Source organism: Ovis canadensis, chromosome 15 (assembly GCF_042477335.2).
Source record: "Ovis canadensis isolate MfBH-ARS-UI-01 breed Bighorn chromosome 15, ARS-UI_OviCan_v2, whole genome shotgun sequence".
Taxonomy (NCBI): Eukaryota; Metazoa; Chordata; class Mammalia; order Artiodactyla; family Bovidae; genus Ovis; species Ovis canadensis.
Genome location: NC_091259.1, coordinates 74515515 through 74536186, shown reverse-complemented (window position 1 = coordinate 74536186; position 20672 = coordinate 74515515).

Here is a 20672-nt window from a genome sequence, read left to right as displayed (position 1 = left end):
ATGGCCTGGTGACCACCTTTTCTTTTTACAGGAATTCTCTCAGTTATGGGCTTCTCCGGGGGCACTAGTGGTAAAGAACCTGTCTGCCAATGCAGGGGACATGAGAGATGTGGGTTTGATCCCTGGATTGTAAAGATTCTCCGGAGGAGGGCATGGCAACTCACTCCAGTATTCTTGCCTGGAGAATCCCATGGACAGAAGAGACTGGCAGTCTACAGTCCATGGGGTCACAAAGGAGTCAGACATGACTGAAGCAACTTAGCATGTACACACACTCTCAGCTAGGCATTTGATATCACTTGGTTGTGACAATCTATCTTTGAATTTGCATATCCGATGAAGCAGTGGCGCATCATTAGTTATCACTGCATCTGTCTATGAACACCATAAGGAACAAAGTTTCATAATTTTCAAATTTCCCAGAAGGACTGTAAGAGAAATACACCAGAGAGAAACGCAGTGTAAAACATATAAATCTCCAGACCACTTTGCAGAGACACTACTCATGGACAATCAGAGAAGGAAAGTCATACTCACAATGGAAAGAAAGTGATGCTTTACACCTAGTCCATCTATTTTTATGTGTATGAGCATCATCGTTATTTCTGAGTTGGTACATTACAGTTTGCTAGCATTAAAGTGATCATCTTTGATACTGAGTGAAGTTGGTTGTTTCTCTGAGAATGATGGCTGCACCTGGTTGTAGTAATCTTATCTTTGTGCAGAAAGGTGACACTGATGACCCACAGTGAATTTCAATGGTACTTTGCTTTCTTAGTTTTAAAAATGACTCTTCCATGATTTATGAGTAATTCCTAAGAGACTGCCAGGCACCTACAACTAAGAGAACAAAAAGAAGCTAACGGGATAGAACCTGAAAACGTTTCAACTCACCCCAAACTCTGATAATACAGTTTTCAAGAGGTAAATGATGCAGAATGGAAGAAAAAGATGGAGGGAAATCAAATCAGTTGTATAGAATATATATATATTTCTTTGTATTATCACCCAAGAAACCCCTTATTCTAATTTACCCTTATCACCATACCTTGTTTTACTGTACTTTGCTTTATTGTGCTTTGCAGATATTGAGGTTTTGTTTTGCCTTTTTTTTTAAACTAACTTGTTTGTTGCAACCCTGCACTGAACATTTGATCAGTGCCATTCTTCCTGACATTTGATCAGTGCCATTCTTCATGACAGCATTTTCTCACTTTGTGTTTCTGTCTCATATTTTGGTAATTCTTGGACTATTTTAAGCTTTTACATTATTATTGTATTTGTCATGGGGATCTGTGATCTTCGGCGTTACTACTGTAATTGTTCTGGGGCACCATGAACCAAGTCCACATAAAGTGGTAAGCTTGATGGCAACATGACGTGGGTGTCCTGACAGTTCCACTGACTGCCTGTTCCATTTCCTCTCTCCCTTTCCTCAGGCCTGTCTATTCTGTGAGACACAATATTGAAATTAAACCAATTTATAACCGCACAATGGCCACTAAGTGTTCAAGTGAAAGGAAGATTGGTTCTCTTTAAATCAAAAACTAGAAATGATTAACTGTAATGAGGAAGGAATATTAAAAGCTAGGCCTCTTTTACCAAACCATTAGCCAAGCTATGAATGTAGAGAAAAAGTTCTTGAGAAAAATGGAACGTGCTGCTTCAGTGAACAAATGACATCCATTCCTAAGTCCATGGATCAAGGAGTCATTTAGACCTTCAAGCCTTACTATGTAAGAAATATATTTCATAAGGCTATGGCTACCATGGACAGAGGTTCCTCTGATGGATCTGGAAAAAGTCAACTGAAAACCTCCTGGAAAGGATTCACTATTCTAGATTCCATTCAGAACATTTGTGATTCCTGGAAGAGGTTCAAATATCAAGATTAACAGGAGTTTGGAAGAATATAATAAAGCCCAACCCTCACGGATAACTTTAAAGTGCTCAAGATTTCAGTAGAGGAAGTAACTACAGATGTGGCAGAAATAACAAGAAAGCTAGAATTAGAAGTAGAGACTGAGGATGTGACTGAACTGCTGTAATCTCATGATAAAACTTGAGGGGATGATGAGTTGCTTCTTATAGATGAATGAAGAAAGTGGTTTCTTGAGATGAAATCTCCTGGAGAATACTGTTGAACTGGCAACAACATCTTTAGAATACTACATAAACTTAGTTGATAAAATCAGCAGAGTGTGAGAAGACTGACCACAATCACTAAAGAAGTTCCACCGTGGGTAAAATACTGTCAAACAGCATTGCCTACTACAGAGAACTCTTGGGAATGGAAGAGGCAATCAAACTTCATTGCAGCAAACTTCATTTTTTCACCTCAACCTTTAGCATTCACCACCCTCAGTCAGTAGCATTGACATTGAGGCAAGACTCTCCACCAGCAAAGAAACTGCACCTCACTGAAGGCTCAGATGATGGCTAGCACACTTTTGCAAAGAAGTATTTTTAAATTAAGGTATGTACATTGCTTTTCTTAGATATAATAGGGTGGTACACTTAATAGCTTTTATGTATAGTATAAACAGAGCTTTTATATGCACTGAGAAATCCAGAGATTCATGTGACTCATTTTATTAGGATATTTGCTTAACTGCAGTCAGTGATCTAGAGGCAGTATGTCCAAGCTATGCCAGTCTTTTTCTTTTTTGGCAAGTATTCATCCTGAACTTGAAAAATGTAACAGAAAGTGATCTGAGAAGTCTCCAAACATAACCCTAAATTCTGTCCCTAATTCAAGAGCCCATTTCTGGCTTAACTTAGTTCACAGGACAAAACACTTATAGGTAATGTTTCTCTCACCTTTTAGATAAGCACTCATCACACGTCAATAGTTAGTATCCCCCTTTATGCCTCCCTGGCCTCGTAGATGCTGCTCCTGGTCTTCCTAACAGTGTCTCCCAACCTTAGATGATCTCTTCGAGCTCATCTGATTCCTTTGATCTATAGTCCACTCACAGAGATAGAGCTAGGACATAATGAAATTAAAACAAAAAATCATGTAGATGCCCAATGTCAAAATAAGCCCAGGAGGTAATCAATGAGTTGTGTGATGTCAAAGTCATTAGCTGGGTATCAGAAGGACATAGCTATCAGTGGGGTGCACAAAATTGAAAGGAAAAAAATTGTCATGGAATATGAGACAACAGAAAATGTTAACCCAAGGAAGAGATTCTGGCAAGATAAAGATTTTGCCAAATAATGCTTAATTAATAACAACATTAACACATACCATTTATTAGATGCCTATTAGGGGCCAGGCACTATTAAGCTTTTCACATAGTTATGTGATTTAATGTCTTCACTAGCTCTATGAGAAAGGAATCATATTAATTTCATAAATAAAGAAAGTGAAATTCAGAGAGAAGGGGAAGCTTGCCCAAGGTCACACAGCCATTAAATGAGAATGATAGAAATCAATCCGAACTCTATCAAATTTGAAAGCCGGTTACTCTTAACACCATACAAAATCCCTTTCTTACATATTATACTACCAAGTATAATGTGTGGCCTTTTAAAGATATATCAGAGGATTTTTCAGACAATGTTTCAGCCCATCTTAAAGGTTCATACCCTTTGGCTTAGCTGAACACTTGGTCCAGCTCCCTACAACCAGTCTAGTTTCTTTAATAACTATATTTTTCGGCTTTCAGTTCTTTATTCAGATCCTAAACCGAAATCCATATCTATATTCGCCAATGTCATTTGCTTAGAGCTGTGGGTCATTCCCTTTTCTCATTTCCTGGCTCCCTTCAGAATCTTTATAGTGTGTTATTTCTGGACCAGTTGCTCCCTGTGATAGTGTGGAAAGACTCAGAGCATCTGCCAACTTCCTGCCAGATGGCTGATCTCTAGCGAATGGCCACTGACCTACAGACTACACTGAATGCTTTTCTGCTTAATGCAGAAACTCTAGCAGAATGTCACATGGTGCAAGTCTGGGATTTAACTCATCTCAAGGAAATGTTAAAATCTCAATAATAATGATGGTGATGATAACGTCCAAGTACTCTGAGTACTTACTATAGATCAGCCCAGCTTCAAGCACTTTAGAAGCATCATTTAATAATCTTCATAACAAGTGATAGAAGAAGGTACGACTACTAGCCTTGCTTTACAAGTAAAGAAACTGAGGCCTAGAAAAAGTTACCCAAGTTCACAAAGCTGGAAAATAACAAAGCAGAGTTTCCTGCCCCATGTCCTGGTAAGGAAAAGTTTGGGATATATTTTTTTTCCACAAAAAGAAGCTAAAACCCAAAACATCAATCAGGAGGACCAAAAGGCCCATCATGGAAGCCTTGTTGAGGATGGATCATTAACATTAGGAAAGAAAACAGCAACAACTAGCTCATATAAAGCTCCTTCTTTGTGCCATTTACACCTATCCAGTCACAAAATCTCACAACAACTATTTGAGATAAACCTTAACTCTAATTAAAAGAAGAAATTTATATTTGTGAGATCAGTATGTTCTACAAGGATACATTGGTAAAATACCAGATAGTCACAGCCATGGTAATGCTGTGTAACAAACCAGACCATAACTTACTCACTTAAAACAACTATAATTTCCTTAGCTCACATTTTTCAAATTGACACTCTGGCTTGATTTGACTGGGCAATTTCTCCCTTCTTCCTGGGATTCCTCATGCATCTGAGGTCAATTTGGGGTCAAGCAGGCAGTTTTGAGGATTTTGATTAGGCTCTTTCACCTCTGTAACTCAGCTGGAGCAACGTCTCTAGATAACACTTAGTTATATGCAAGGACTCTTCAGGATTATGCTTAGAAATAATACCATGCTTTCTAACACTTTGTTAGCCAAAGCAAGTCACAAGGCCAGCTCAGATTCAGTGGTTGGAAAATAGATGAACAGGGCTGCAATTTCATATTTCAAAGACCACAGGTCTATGAAAGCAAGAACAATGACTGCCAGTTTTGTAATCATACACTGCGAATCAAACCCAGTTCTAACTCCAGAGTCCTTACTGCTATAAACCATCTCCAGTACAAAATTCAAGTTTGCCAACCCTTAAATTAGAACATTCAGGAAGTACACTTCCCTTTTCTCTCCCCTATTTTAAATATTTCACTCCACTCTCTTTTTGGGTACATGGTTTCTAAGGAGCAGTCACATGTTATTCTATTCTACACTTCTCCGTAAAATGCCTCCCCTACTCCGACCCTGGCTTCTTTCAAAATCTTTTATCTTTGATTTTCTGCACCTGGATATGGTATGCCTGGGTATAATTCATTGGTGTTTGATTTTTGCTCTTTTTGTTGGGCATTTATCAGGCTTGGTGTTCTCTGAGATTCCTGAATCTGTGGCTTGGTGTCTGACATCAATTTGGGAAAATTTTCAGTCATTATTACTTCAAAAAAATTTTTTTTCTTCTGGTATTTCCATTACATATGCTATAACTTTAGTAGTTGTCTCACAATTCTTGGATATTCCTTTTTTTGTTTTGAGTGATTTTTTTTCTTTGCTAAAATGCAACTAAAAAAGTTTATGTTTCTACTGACATATCTTAAAACATTGAGATTCTTTTCTAAGCCATGACCAGTCTACTATGAGTCCATCAAATCCATTTTCATTTGTATTTCAATGCTTTTGATCTGTAGCATTTTTGATTCTTAAAATTTCCATCTCTCTACCTGAATTATCTGTCTGTTCTTGCATGTGATCTACTTTTTCATTAGAGCCCTTAACATATTAACCATCATTGTTTTAAATTTCCAGTCCAATAATTCCAACATCCCTGCCATATCTGAGTCTGGTTCTGATGCTTGCTCTGTCTCTTCAAGCAGCATTTTTCACCTTTCTAGTATGTCTTATAATTTTTTGTTGAAAGCAGGACATGACAGAATGGGCTAAAAACAAACAAACAAACAACAAAAAAAAAAACCTCCAGTGAATAAAGCTTTAGTGATATGGCAGCAGCAATGTACTGGGGCAGGGTGTGGGGGGTGGGGCAAAGGAAAAACATTCTATAGTTCTAGAATTAGGCTTGTCTTTGAACCCTGGGAATGTGAAGTCACCTGCTCTAATCAGGTGCAACAGGGTGACAAGGAAGAGACATTTCTTCCCGCAGATCAGTTAGGCTCTGATAGAATCCTAATAGGTTAGGTTTCTTATAAAATTGCTTCTCTTGAGGGAAAACTTTGTTAAGAAAAGCAGAATTCTCTGGCATATTTCAAAACAGTTCCTTTTCCTCTCCCCCTACCAGACTCATCAGGGACTTTCCCTCCAATATTCACTGTGAAATACCAGAATTCCTAGCCGTAAAACCCACAAAAGTGTGGAGCCTGTCCTCTGACCATCTCCCTTGAGAAGTTTAACTCTCAAACGTCTCCATACGGAGCCTCCAGCAATTTGTCAACTACAGTTTAGGTTTGCCTACCCCACAGTAGTCCCTCAAGAAGTTTCTGCTCTCAGGTTTCTTATCTGGTAAGTTGTAATTCTCTGTGTTACTTCTTTGTCTCTCTAATTTTAGGGAGCAGTGACTTGTCCTGTGACTTCACATCTCTGAAAGATCAAAGAAGAGTTAAGTGTTCAGTTCATTCAGCTTCTTACTTGTTAGAACAGAGAGATAACTCCCCAAGGTCTTTACATGCCTGCAAGACCAGAAACCAGAAGTCCTGGATCAGAACCTTGAAGTTATCTTTTCAATGATCATGTTCCTAGTATATACAAGTACTTAGTGAGCTGGATTTACCTTTCAGTTGACTTCTTATAGGACCCAAAAGAAGGTAGAAGGTGAGGGCTATGAAGATAACAGCTGCTTCAAGGAAGAAAGACTGCAAGTTTGCATGAATGAATCTGAAATGTGTTTCCTATGGACTCTGCAATGCTTTTTGAAGCAATCACCTACCTCTAGAGAAAGTGTTAACGAGACTAAAGGCAAGTTTTCCTAATGGGGACTTATTTTGGATCATGATTAAAATTCTCTTTGGATAATAAATTGTAGGACTAAAATGGTATATTCAGTAGGGACCCAAGAAAAACAAAATTCCTTGAGGCTTACACAATGAAGAAGCAAAAAATCTCATAGGGTGTCCAGTTTCTCTCATCCTGTGTTAAGCATTGAGCTAAACTTTCTCATTTATACTCATCATTTTAACTTATTTTTCATGGTCATAAAAAGCCGCACTTAGACAAGAGACATCCCAAGAACCCAACTGACTGACTGACATCTGAGTTTAAGATGGTTGTGTGTGTGTGCTCAATCATGTCTGACTCTTTGTGACTCCATGGACTGTAACCAGGCAGGCTCCTATGTCCATGGGATTTACCAGGCAAGAATACTGGAGTGAGTTGCCATTTCCTCCTCCAGGGAATCTTCCTGGCCCAGGGATCAAACTCACATTTCCTGTCTCCTGCTTGGACAGGTGGGTTCTTTAACACTAGCACCACCTGGAAAGCTGGTTAAAATACTCCAATATTTCTATGGTTTGAAATACTTTAACTTGGACCATCTGTTGCTTCAGTATCACCCAGAAATAATTCCTCAGCCTTTTCATAAAAAGAAGGAAAGCAGCAGGCTAATTTTTGTTTAGTACATTTCCGTATTTTTTTTAAGAATTATTAGTTATGGTTTAACTGTAGAATTTTTCAAAGGGAAAGTCAGGCTATGAGAAAACAATCTCTTGAAATTCAGATAAAAATGTAACCAATGAAAGACTTGAAAAAAATCAGCTAGCCAAGAAAATAACTTGGTTTACATCTAAGCTTGCTTTTCTCCTGTTTGTGGAAAGCCTCCTTTCAGTTCAGTTCAGTCACTCAGTCATGTCCGACTCTTTGTGATCCCATGAATCACAGCACGCCAGGCCTCCCTGTCCATCACCAACTCCCAGAGTTCATGCAAACTCACATCCATCGAGTCAGTGATGCCATCCAGCCATCTCATCCTCTTTCATCCCCTTCTTCTCCTGGCCCCCATCCCTCCCAGCATCAAAGTCTTTTCCAATGAGTCAACTGTTCGCATGAGGTGGCCAAAGTACTGGAGCTTCAGCTTCAGCATCATTCCTTCCAAAGAAATCCCAGGGTTGATCTCCTTCAGAATGGACTGGTTGGATCTCCTTGCAGTCCCAGGGACTCTCAAGAGTCTTCTCCAACACCACAGTTCAAACGCATCAATTCTTTGGTGCTCAGCCTTCTTCACAGTCCAACTCTCACATCCATACATGACTACTGGAAAAACCATAGCCTTGATTAGATGGACCTTAGTCGGCAAAGTAATGTCTCTGCTTTTGAATATGCTATCTAGGTTGGTCATAACTTTTCTTCCAAGGAGTAAGCGTCTTTTAATTTCATGGCTGCAATCACCATCTGCAGTGATTTTGGAGCCCCAAAAAATAAAGTCTGACACTGTTTACACAGTTTCCCCATCTATTTCCCATGAAGTGATAGGACCGGATGCCATGATCTTCATTTTCTGAATGTTGAGCTTTAAGCCAACTTTTTCACTCTCCTCTTTCACTTTCATCAAGAGGCTTTTTAGTTCCTCTTCACTTTCTGCCGTAAGGGTGGTATCATCTGCATATCTGAGGTTATTGATATTTCTCCCAGCAATCTTGATTCCAGCTTGTGTTTCTTCCAGTCCAGCATTTCTCATGAAGTACTCTGAATAGAAGTTAAATAAGCAGGGTGACAATATACAGCCTTGACATACTCCTTTTCCTATTTGGAACCAGTCTGTTGTTCCATGTCCGGTTTGAACTGTTGCTTCCTGACCTGCATACAGATTTCTCAAGAGGCAGGTCAGGGGTCTGGTATTCCCATCTGTTTCAGAATTTTCCACAGTTTATTGTGATCCACACTGTCAAAGGCTTTGGCATAGTCAATAAAGCAGAAATAGGTGTTTTTCTGGAACTCTCTTGCTTTTTCCATGATCCAGCAGATATTGGCAATTTGATCTCTGGTTCCTCTGCCTTTTCTAAACCAGCTTGAACATCAGGAAGTTCACGGTTCACATATTGCTGAAGCCTGGCTTGGAGAATTTTGAGCATTACTTTACTAGTGTGTGAGATGAGTGCAATTGTGTGGTAGTTTGAGCATTCTTTGGCATTGCTTTTCTTAGGGATTGGAATGAAAACTGACCTCTTCCAGTCCTGTGGCCACTGCTGAGTTTTCCAAATTAAGGAACACATATTTCAGGTGAAATGTTCTTATTCCAGAAGGAAAAGGAAATTCTGAAGTGAAGGCTATCCTGAGGAAATAGTTTGGCAAGGAATATTACATTTTCCTGTTTTTGCTTATTATCATAAACAAAATGAATATGGGTGACGACGAACTAAATGGAAAAAAGATTTCCAGAATAATAGAATACGAAATCAGAATAGTTCCTGAGAGATCATCTGGTCCAAATTCCTTATTTTTTCCATGAGATTGAAGACCCAGGGAAGCAAACTTCATTGCCCAAGGCTAGTGGCAGAACTGAAGCTCGAAGTAAAACTTAAAATTCTGTTGATTGTCCTAATAGGATTCAAAGAATCTTCCTCCAAAGTCTACCTCTGTTTGACCGTAATCTATTCTATCCTGCCAAGCCGCAGGACTATTTCTATTGTCCAGCAAGGAGATGACAGGTAAGACTTTGGTACAGACTGTCACCTGAAGAGGGACATGATAAAATTCAGAGTATGTCAAACTTCAGTGGAAAACTTCTTTTCTCATTTATTTTCTTTTCAGTAAGAAGTGAGACTGAGCATTTTTTTCGAATACGAATGGAGACAACAGGCCACAGTCGTATTAGTGGCTCCTGTGACTGTCACCAGGAAAGTCAGATGTCTTCACATTCTTCCACAGTTGCTGTATATTTGGAAACATCATTTATGTTCATTATGATTTTGAAATTAGGATACTGAAACTTGTTCCTAGATATTAATATTTAATGTCTTCATGAAAAGGCACATACATTGCCATTTCACAAATGTGCTTTCTAATATTTGGTCATTGATTTCCTTAGAAACCATATATAACTTATTTTATGGCCTGCCTTGAACAGTCAATTATACGAAACTGGACAATGCTCCCCCAGAGGTCTTTTGTATCACAAGATACCTACAAATATGCCTCAGTTCAGTTCAGTCGCTCAGTCATGTCCAACTCTTTGCTACCCCATGAATCACAGCACGCCAGGCCTCCCTGTCCATCACCAACCAGAGTACACCCAAACTCATGTTCATTGAGTTGGTGATGCCATCCAACCATCTCATGCTCTGTAGTCCCCTTCTCCTGCCCCCAATCCCTCCCAGCATCAAAGTATTTTCCAATGAGTCAACTCTTCATATGAGGTGGCCAAAGTACTGGAGTTTCAGCTTCAGCATCAGTCTTTCCAATGAATACCCAGGACTGACCTCCTTTAGGATGGTCTGGTTGGACCTCCTTGCAGTCCAAAGGACTCTCAAGAGTCTTCTCCAACACCACAGTTCAAAAGCATCAATTCTTCGGCGCTCAGCTTTCTTCACAGTCCAACTCTCACATCCATACATGACTCCTGGAAAAACCATAGCCTTGACTAGATAGACCTTTGTTGGCAAAGTAATATCTCTGCTTTTTAATATGCTGTCTATGTCATTCATAACTTTCCTTCCAAGGAGTAAGCGTCTTTTAACTTCATGGGTGCAATCACCATCTGCAGTGATTTTGGAGCCCCCAAAAAATAGTCTGACGCTGTTTCCACTGTTTCCCCATCTATTTGCCATGAAGTGATGGGACCCGATGCCATGATCTTCGTTTTCTGAATGTTGAGCTCTAAGCCAACTTTTTCACTCTCCTCTTTCACTTTCATCAAGAGGCTTTTTAGTTCCTCTTCACTTTCTGCCATAAGGGTGGTGTCATCTGCATATCTGAGGTTATTGAGATTTCTCCCACCAATCTTGATTCCAGCTTGTGGTTCTTCCAGTCCAGAATTTCTCATGATGTACTCTGCATAGAAGTTAAATAAGCAGGGTGACAATATACAGCCTTGACATACTCCTTTTCCTATTTGGAACCTGTCTGTTGTTCCATGTCCGGTACTAACTGTTGCTTCCTGACCTGCATATAGGTTTCTCAAGAGGCAGATCAGATGGTCTGGTATTCCCATCTCTTTCAGAATTGTCCAGTTTATTGTGATCCACACTGTCAAAGGCTTTGGCATAGTCAATAAAGCAGAAATAGATGGTTTTCTGGAACTCTCTTGATTTTACCATGATCCAGCAGATATTGGCAATTTGGTCTCTGGTTCCTCTGCCTTTTCTAAAACCAGCTTGAACATCAGGAATTTCATGGTTCACGTATTGCTGAAGCCTGGCTTGGAGAATTTTGAGCATTACTTTACTAGCATGTGAGATGAGTGCAATTGTGCAGTAGTTTGAGCATTCTTTTGCATTGCCTTTCTTTGGGATTGGAATGAAAACTGACCTTTTCCTCTCTGGTGGCCACTGCTGAGTTTTCCCAATTTGCTGGCATATTGAGTGCAGCCCTTTCACAGCATCATCTTTCAGGATTTGAAATAGCTCAACTGGAATTCCATCACCTCTGCTAGTTTTGTTCGTAGTGATGCTTTCTAAGGCTCACTTGACTTCACAATCCAGGATGTCTGGCTTCAGGTGAGTGTTCACACCATCACGATTATCTTGGTCATGAAGCTCTTTTTTGTACAGTTCTTCTGTATATTCTTGCCACCTCTTAATATCTTCTGCTTCTGTTAGGTCCATACAATTTCTGTCCTTTATTGAGCCCATCTTTGCATAAAATGGTCCCTTGGTATCTCTAATTTTCTTGAAGAGATCTCTAGTCTTTCTCATTCTGTTGTTTTCCTCTATTTCTTTGCATTGATAGCTGAAGAAGGCTTTCTTATCTCTCCTTCCTATTCTTTGGAACTCTGCATTCAGATGCTTATATCTTTCCTTTTCTCCTTCGCTTTTCACTTCTCTTCTTTTCATAGCTACAAATACTTCTAGAGCTAGCTAAATCTCTGATTTAAACTGGTCCCACAGCTTCACAGCAGGCCAAAAAAAGACCTTAAATTATATCCAATATATCTACAACTGGGGAGTAGACCAAGATGTGAGCTCCTGAGCCAAAATCATTATGAGTAATTAAGAAGTCTGCTTGAAATAATTAACCCCATTCAGCAATGAGGCTTGAATGTTAGGGTGAAGGACTGGGCTTCTGGTTCAAATCTGGACCATGTTTGTTAACTTCTCTTGGGCAATGCTCCCTACTACCCCTCCCCAACTCCCTTTGCCCTATCATGCAATACATCAGTGAAATTACTGAATCCCTGGGAGCCAAGTCATTCTGCTATGAGACACCACTGTAAATGCTGGCTCTAAGAGGGAAAAAAGGGTTTTCCTCTGGCAAAGAGGATGTCACAGCAGTGTTACCTGAAGCCTTGAGCAACCCAGAGTTGGGTGAGCCAAAGGAGAACAGAAACCAAGTGGATGTGGACCACAATCAGCAGACTATCAACTAACAATTCAATAGAAAAAAGGCAGCAGCAGCTATTTTCACAGCAAGCATCATGTCACCAGCTGTAGAATACACTGGTTAGGAAGTCAGATGCAGCTCCCACAATGTCCGGGTTTGAATTAATTCAGCCTCTTGTAAAAGATACACAATTTAGCCAAGTTACTTCACCTTCCTGTGCTGTAAAATATAATAGCTGTAACTACTTCATAGGGTTTTGTGAGACCAAAATGCATACATTTCAAGAAAGTGTATATAACAGGGCCTGATCCACCATAAGCATTCAATAAATGTTAGCTATTAGGGGTAGCAATTGCTCTGAATATATATACAGGACAACTGTACTCTCCAACATATCGTGGAACTCTTGGAATGCATAAACTGCTGTTGGCATCAGGAGCACAGACAGGTTACCAATGTGAGACCCTTTGGGATCCTCAGGGATTTTGGAAGGATGTATTTCCTGGAAATAATTTTACTCCTTTGAAATATCAAAATCGAGGGTACTATTAGAAAGGTGAAAACCTGAGACACAATTAATCCTGAGCAATTAATCCTTTGTAATGATTCTGTTATTGTTGTAATTATGTATACAAGAGGAATAGTTCACAAGCTCCTGGATTACCTTCGATTTTAAAGACTAAATTTTAGTATCCTAAGTCATGTATTATTAGTCACTTAAGCCTACAAGACAGCACTTAGTCCAAGGTCTGATCCATTTCAAGAATCCAGCAAATGCCTTTGAATAAATGAAAAACAAGCTCACTAGCCCTCTACTATACAAGGTAAGGCTCACAGAATTCACAACACCTGTGAAATCTAGATATTTCATTTTTAATGCTATTCATGTCCTGGTATAATATACCAATATGTTGAAATATGTGCATTTGTTCAAGGTGTAAATAAAAATGCTATTTATTAATTTGCTACTTCTTCCTCGCTGTTTTTATTGATGGCACAGTGATAGGGACTTGGATTTTTATTCTAACCCAGCACCATCTCAAATTCATAATATTTTATGAATCAGCTTCTCTAGAAATAATAGCCCACTTACTATATGCAAGAAGGGCATTCACTCACTCCTTTCCCCCTCACCCAATTCCCAGGGTAACTTCCATTTCTTATCCATGCAAGAGTGACAACAGCAAGTCTAAACCAATTTGTTATTCAATTCTTGATTAGATATCCAGGGACACTAGTGTTTACAAATGTCCAGGCTTGTAAATGCGATGCTTAATCTCCTGTGCTGCTGGGATGCCTGATTGACTGGAAGATTAGTGGCTTTTATTCCTAAAGTGTTTGTGTGGTCCAGGCAAAGCTTCACTAGGAGAGTCATCATCTCTATAATGAGCAGTCTGGAATGGTGCCCTGGTCTGTACCCTGGCTCTGTGTTTACCCACAGCTGCCTTTTCCCAGTTGAGCGGTCAGTGATCCTATATTTTCATTGGCTCAGCCCAAACTAGATGCAGCTGAAGCTCCAAGTTCCTAAAGCACAACTCAAGAAAATGTCTTATTGTTTAGGCTCCATACTGCTTGGAGAACATGCAAGTCTTCACAACCTTGATTAGTGATGGCAGGTGGAATGGGTTTAACCCATAGCTTCAGGGTTCCACCCCCACCCATCTTTTGATTATTCCTCAATCTGGAGGGAGAGGGTGTGAGGATGGCCCTGGCTGCTTTCTGCTGATAAGGAGTATAGACCCAACAAGGGCTTGAAAAAATGAAACTAGCTAGCATTTGTTTGAGAGTATTTTCTTGTTTCTGGTTTCAAATTCACACTTTGATCTCAATAAATAAATACTGCCTCTGAGCCAGCTGTTAAGGTGCTCACAGACTCAAGATTGGTAACAAACCCCAAAGATATACCTTTGGGGCTGAAAGAATGCCAGACGTGGTTAGTTTTTAGTTTGAATTTTTAGCAGTTTTATCAAAGACACAGTCAAGAAGGGGTTTTTGGTGTCTCAGCTTCTTATGTGTTTCATATTTCAATCATTATCCATTTGGTTGAAACACTTAGGTATTAAATATGGAAGAGACATAGGCTGGGAAAATTATGGTTTCTTCAATATCCTAACCAAGTAGAATCTTGACAGGGATAGATGCCAAGAGTTGTTTGTTTTAAATATGAAGATTCAATATCAGAGAGAACAAAGTTCCAGCTCAGTTGAGAGAAAGACAGAGGACAGGTGATCAGCCTAATTGATAGGTTACATCTTAAGGCAGCAAAGTTAGGGATGGTTGAAAAACTGGCTAGCACAACCAAGGGGTGAGCATGATCAAGTACAGGAAGTGATTTTTGACGATAGGTACATTGCTAGAGACACACCTACTTTTGCCAAAGTAGGAAAAATCTACTCACCAAGTTGTCCCTGCAAGCCTGGAGGGTTAGAAACAAAGGCCTAACAAAAGAAAAGCTCACTCTTATAACTTAGGAAGTTACTTCAATTGCCTTCCAAAGAGTTTGACTTTACCAAAATCCACCACTGCAGCAAGCCCACTCACCTTATTTCTCGCAGTTTCTGAGAAGCAACTTGAGATCTGTTTTGGTTCACTTGCCCCAAGAGAAGTCAGCATCAGGGTCTAGAACAGTGCAAGTTTGGGCGACCTTGTTCCAGGTTTTTGTGCAGCATGGCTTCCATTTCCAATCTATATCTAATAAGGACCAGTCCAGCAAGGACGGAACCAGTCTTCTGGATGTTTATCCTCCAAGATTTCAGTCTAGAGAGGGTCACAATCTCTTCCTTTAAAAGCTTCATTCAAAAGGTTTTGCTATGAGTCTGAAATTAGGGATCCAGTCACAGCAGAAGCCAGCCATTCCCAGGAACCACCAAAGTTGGCTAGGTGGGAACTGCCACTCACTAGAATTTCTGTGGCTTCAAAAAGCAATTCTCTATCCTTAAGTTCAAAAACCCCAAAATACTTAAAATGGAGGACCAAAAATTAAAAAAAAAGAAACTGCCTTTTTCACAGGAGCTCCAGAGCTGAAGTGCCTGTGAAAAAGAGTGAAACGCAGGCACAAACCTCAAGCTGGTCTCCTGAAGTCCATGGGCTCTGGGTATTTATGGGATCAGGAATGAAGAGGCCCAGCATTCTCAGGGTGCACAGCAGGGAGGCATGGGCGGTGTGGGGAAAGGTGATGGGGAACAGGTGCCGGGGAATCACTGTTCTGCACAGGCATAACTAGGCTACAGGCCTCCAGACCTTCACAAAGTTAGGGGCAGACATGCGCAGGTCCAGTTGAGGGGTTGGTGGTCCTATCCCATTCCACAGGCTCATCCTAAAATAGACACAGCTGATTTCAAGTTCCTGGAGAACAACTCCAGCAAACATCTCAATGCTTAGGCTCGCTACAACTTGGAGGAAGCCTGTCTTAAAATCACCTTGAGCAGTGACAGCAGGTGAAATAGATGTGACTCATTACCCATGGGTTCAATTTGAGAATCAAATCAGAAACAAGGCTGTTACCCTTGACTTTTAAGGTCAGGGGGCATTTGATTCCTCATGACTTTTTTCTTTATTTTTTTATTGAAGTATAATTGACTTATAATGTTGTTTTAGTTCCAGGTATACAGGAAAGTGATTCTGATATGTGTGTGTGGAGAAAAGGAAATACATACCCATCTGAATGCAGAGTTCCAAAAAATAGCACGGAAAGATAAAAAAGACTCAATGTAAAGAAATAGAGGAAAACAATAGAATGAGAAAGACCAGAGATCTCTCTAAGAAAATTAGAGACACCAAGGAAATACTTCATGCAAAGATGGTCTCAATAAAGGATAGAAATTATATGGACCTAATGGGAAGCAAAAGATATTAGAAAGAAGTGGCAAAAATACACAGAAGAACTGTACAAAAAAATCTTAATGACCTGGATAACCATGATGGTGATAACCACCTAGAGCCAGACATCCTGGAATGAGAAGTCAAGTGGGCCTTAGAAAGAATCACTACCAACAAAGGTGGGGAGGTGATGGAATTCCAGCTGAAAGATCCTAAAATCCTAAAGATGAGACTGCTGAAGTGTTGCATTCAATATGCCAGTATGTGAACCAAGAACTTCCAGATGTACAAGCTGGATTTAGAAAAGGCAGAGGAACCAGAGATCAAATTGCCAACATCCCTTGAATCATAGAAAAAGCAAGAGTGTTCCAGAAAAACATCTACTTCTGCTTCATTGACTATGCTAAAGCCTTTGACTGTGTGAGTGAAGTGAAAGTCGCTCTGCCACGTACTACTCTTTGAGACCCCATGGACTATATAGTCCATGGAATTCTCCAGGCCAGAATACTGGAGTGGGTAGCTAATCCCTTCTCCAGGGAATCTTCTCAACACAGGGATCAAACCCAGGTCTCCCACATTACAGGTGGATTCTTTACTAGCTGAGTCACAACTGTATGGATCACAACAAACTGTGGAAAATTCCTAAAGAGATGGGAATACCAGACCAAATTACTGTCTCCTGAGAAATCTGTATGCAGGTCAAGAAGCAACAGTTAGAACTGGAAATGGAACAATGGACTGGTTCCAAATTGGGAAAGGAATACATCAAGGCCGTATATTGTCACCGTGCTTATTTAACGTATATGCACAAAGGTGGTGTCATCTGCATATCTGAGGTTATTGATATTTCTCCTAGCAATCTTTATTCCAGCTTGTGATTCATCCGGTCCAGCATTTAGCATTAACCTCAGATATGCAGATGACACCACCCTTGTGACAGAAAGTGAGGAGGCACTAAAGAGTCTCTTGATAAAGGTGAAAGAGGAGAGTGAAAAAGCTGGCTTAAAACTCAACATTCAAAAAACTATTATCATGGCATGTTGTCACATCACTTCATGGCAAATAGATGGATAAACAATGGAAACAGTGACAGACTCTATTTTCTTGGGTTCCAAAATCACTGCAGATGGTGACTGAAGCCATGAAATTAAAAGATGCTTGCTTCTTGGAAGAAAAGCTATGACCAACCTAGACAGCATATTAGAAAGGAGAGACCACTTTGCCAACAAATATCTGTATTGCCAAAGCTATGGTCTTTCCAGTAGTCATGAACAGACCATAAAGAAGGTTGAGTGCCCAAGAATTGATGCTTTTGAACTGCGGTGTTGGAGAAGACTCTTCAGAGACCCCTGGACAGCAAGGAGATCAAATCAGTCAGTCCTAAAGGAAATAAGTCCCAAATATTCATTTGAAGTCTGATGCTAAAGCTGAAGCTCCAATACTTTGGCCACCTGATGTGAAAAGCTGACTCTTTGTAAAATATCCTGATGCTGGGAAAGATTGAGGGCAGGAGGAGAAGGGGCCAACAGAGGACAAGATGGCTGGATGGTATCACCAACTCAATGGACATGAGTTTGAGCAAACTCCGAAAGATAGTGATGGACAGGGAAGCCTGGTGTGCTACAGTCCATGGGGTGGAAGAGTCAGACACCACTGAGAGACTGAACAACAACAAATATACCATATCCTCTGGTGAGCAGAGCTGTGTCAAGGGGAATATCTAGAGGTGGTTGTGTCCTCAGGAAGACTTTAGGCAGCCTGTCTGCTAATGAGTGGGACTGTGGTCCCCCCTTGTTGGTTGTTTGGCCCTAGGTGTCCCAGCATGAGAACTTACTGGCTATTGAGTAGCTGTTGGGTGAGGCCAAGTCTTGGTAATGATTACCCAAGCAATAGTTCTGTCTCCAGCAAGAGTTCAAGAAAATGAGCACTCCCTGATATTTCTTCCACAAACTTTTATGACCCCAGAGAGACCCACAGCCACTCCCTGTCTCCCCAGGAGACCCTCCAAGACCAGCAGGTAGGGCTGCCCCAGGCTGCTATGGAGTCACTGCTTTGGTCCTGGGTCCTAGTGTGCATGAGAACTTGTATGCACCCTCTGAGAGTGGAGTGTCTGTTTTCCCTAGTCCTGTGGTGCTCCTGTAGTCAGGTACTTCTGGCCTTCAAAGTCTAATGCTCTGGGAGTTCCTCCTGCTAAGGCCAGACCATGAGACTGGGAAGCCTGACATGGGGCTGAGAACTCTCACTCATGCAAGATGGAGCAGATATTTATATAATATTATATATATATAACATATATAATATAATATATAATAATAATTATGTCTGTGATCTAATTACTCCCCAGTTTGGGGGTCATTCTTCTGGGGGGGGGGGGCGGTGTGGGATTTGATTGTATCATGAGTACATCCCTCGTACTGTCTCATTTTGCTTTATCTTTATGTCTTTGGATTTCCCTGGTGGCTCAGACTATAAAGCATCTGCCTACAATGCAGGAGGCCCAGGTTCAATCCCTGGATCGAGAAGATCCCCTGGAGAAGGAAATTGCAACCCACTCCAGTACTCTCGTCTGGAAAATCCGATGGATGGAGGAGCCTGATGGGCTACAGTCCATGGGATCACAAACAGTCAGATAGGACTGAGCGATTTCATTTTCTTTTTTTATGTCTTCAGTTGTAGAATATTTTTGTAGATTCCATTCTTTTTATTGACAGAGGTCCAGTAATTGATTGTAATTTTATGGTTCTTGTGAGAGGAGGTGAGCTCAAGGTCCTTCTACCCCACCATCTTGTCTATGCGCATACTGATATCTTCATGTTCTTTCTGTGAGCAAGTTATCATAGGTGCAAGCTGAGACCTCCTCAGTTCAGTTCAGCCACTCAGTCATGTCTGACTCTTTGTGACAGCATGGACTGCAGCACACCAGGCTCCCCTGTCCATCACCAACTCCCGGAGCCTGCTCAAAGTCATGCCTCTTATTTATCTTGCTATTCTATTGGCCTTATTATTTTCCTGCATTGCTTACCTCTATTGAATTCCTAAGTTCTTCCATTTCTCTGAGATAACATCAAATCTCTTAAATACCTACTTGAAGTTTTTTGTTTTCTTTCTCTACTTGGACTTTTTTATAAGTTTACTGCATGATTCAGAAGTTCAGTTCGGTTGCTCAGTCATGTCTGACTCTCTGTGACCCCATAGACTGCAGCACGCCAGGCTCCCCTGTCCATCACCAACTCCCAGAGCTTGCTCACACTCATGTCCATTGAGCCATCCAACCAGCTCATCCTCTGTTGTCCCCTTCTCCTCCTGCCTTCAATCTTCCCAGCCTTAGGTTCTTTTCCAAAGAGTCAGGTCTTCGCATAGGTGGCCAAAGTATTGGAGCTTCAGATGCTAATGCTGAAACATGGGCTCACCTTTGTGGCCAGTGGGAAGCTGTTTATGATCAAAGATACTTAGGCAAAGCGATGGCAAATGTGAGCTTCCTTGCCCCTCTCTGACCTGACAACCATTCGCCAACCTGAAAGCTCTGTCAATTGTTGCTATGTCTCCCGAAAATTCAACTTTGCTTCAGGTGGGCAAGTTCAGAAATGCAGGGTAGGTCTCAGCAAACTAACTTTAGCTCAAACTAAGACAAATCTTCCAACCTAACCACTATTGAAAATCAGAAAATAGCTGGGTTTCCATTCTCTTGACTCCTTTGTCTTATTTCCTATTGAGTGAGAAATCAGTCTAGGAAATAACATGCTACTTTGTAATCTATTGCTGTATAACAAATCATCTAGAATTTGATAGCTTAAAATAAAAACAATCATATTTTTGGCTTGTAAATTTACAATTTGGGCAGAGTGTGGCAGAATAGGTTCATCATGATCCCATGAAGCATCAGCAGCCCAACTGGTCTGGAGGATATGATTTCAACATGGCTATCAAGTTGCTGAGGGTGTCAGCTGGGAGTTCATCTGGGGCTGTTGGCCGAGGGCCACTCCCTAGGGCTGGTTGGGCTTCCTCACAGCATGATCAGTTTCAAAAGCAAGTATTCAAAGAGGCCCAAATGGAAGCTGCATGAATTCTTATCAACCAGCCTGAGAAGGCTCAGAATTTTACTCTACAGCATTTTATGATCAACCAAATCTCTAAGGCAAGCCCAGATTCAAGAGGAGAAATGCCATCTTTCAATAACAGGCAAAGTAAAATAATGTGCACCCACGGTTAATCTATCACAGATGCTATTGATTGAACTTCCTCTAGAAGTCTGATGCCCTGAAAGGTACAACTATACAAAAACAAACATATAAGAAAACAGAAATCATAGTCCAGCTTGCTAGTGTTTCTGGAAAGTTTGAGAGACCAAAAAATATAAAAAGTCTGTTTCTAAATCCCAATAGTCTTCAGCTTTATGGATACTGACTAATTCATTAATAAATT